This window comes from Triticum dicoccoides, chromosome 7A (assembly GCF_002162155.2).
Source record: "Triticum dicoccoides isolate Atlit2015 ecotype Zavitan chromosome 7A, WEW_v2.0, whole genome shotgun sequence".
NCBI lineage: Eukaryota > Viridiplantae > Streptophyta > Magnoliopsida > Poales > Poaceae > Triticum > Triticum dicoccoides.
In genome coordinates, this window is record NC_041392.1 from 420,095,295 (window position 1) to 420,096,457 (window position 1,163).

The following is a 1,163-nucleotide window of genomic DNA, read 5'->3' on the forward strand; positions in this document are numbered from 1 at the left end:
GCAGCCACCGGCCACCCCTCGGCCTTCCACTGAGCTCAGGAGCTCCGCCTCGACCCCCTCTTCCCCCCCACTGAGCCAAGCCCCTCAGGAAGCTCTGCATCGCCTCCACGCCATCGTCTTCATCCTCGACCGCCGCCGATGGTCGCCGCCGATTCACCGTCACTCGTGCGCCCCCGAGCTCGTCGATGACCCCACCCGATGCGCTGTGAGATCCTCCGTCTTTCCCCCTCCTCCCCGAGCTCGTTCCTATCCTCTAGCTATGCCAACCACCGTACCCGAGCGCCACTGTCCGCCATGGTCGTTGCTCTCGCAGCCAGCGTGCGTCTCCGCTCGAGCTTGAGCCTTCGGCGTGCTCCTGGAGCAACGACGAGTCCAACGCAACCCCTAGCTAGCTCCCTCATGCACTGGAACCACGCGGCCGCCCACGCCCGAACTCCGGCGGCCGCAACCGAGCTCCCCGCTGTCGCCTCCGGCCGCCCCAGGCCCGGCTGGCTCCACCACTCGACGCGCGCTGGTCTGGGCTCTCGAATGAGCCCAACCCCGCTGCGAACGGGGCACCACAGCCCGTTCCCGAGTGCCCCGCCGCATCTGTTGCCGCCGGCGGCTAAACGCCGGTGGGTTTGACCCACTTTGACCACGGCGGGACCCCCCCTGTGTCCATGACATGTGGGGCCGGCCTTTGACTGAATTAGTGTAGGATTTTAATTAGTGTTAATTGCCCTGTTAGTTTAGGTGTTAGATTAGTTAACACTAATTAATTTAGTTAATTAATTAAGCCACTGACATGTGGGCCCAGCCTTGCTGACATTTTCGTTAGTATTAGTTTAACCCTAATCAACCCAGTTAACCAACTGAGTCACTGACCAGTGGGCCCCACTGGTCAAGTTTGACCCGAACCCGCCCTGTTGACCTAATGACGTCAGGGTGATGTCATGCTGACGCAGTAAATGTTTTCTGGAGTTTTAAATAAATCAGAAATGATTTATTTATTTCAGAAAATATCCAAAACTTCAAAAATTCATAGAAATTCAACCGTAACTCCAAATGAAATAATTTATATATGAAAAATGATCAGAAAAATCCAATCTATCCATCTGTACTATTTTCATGCATGTTAGAACAACTTATAGCTGCTGTTTAGCACAAATCATATAAATGACATT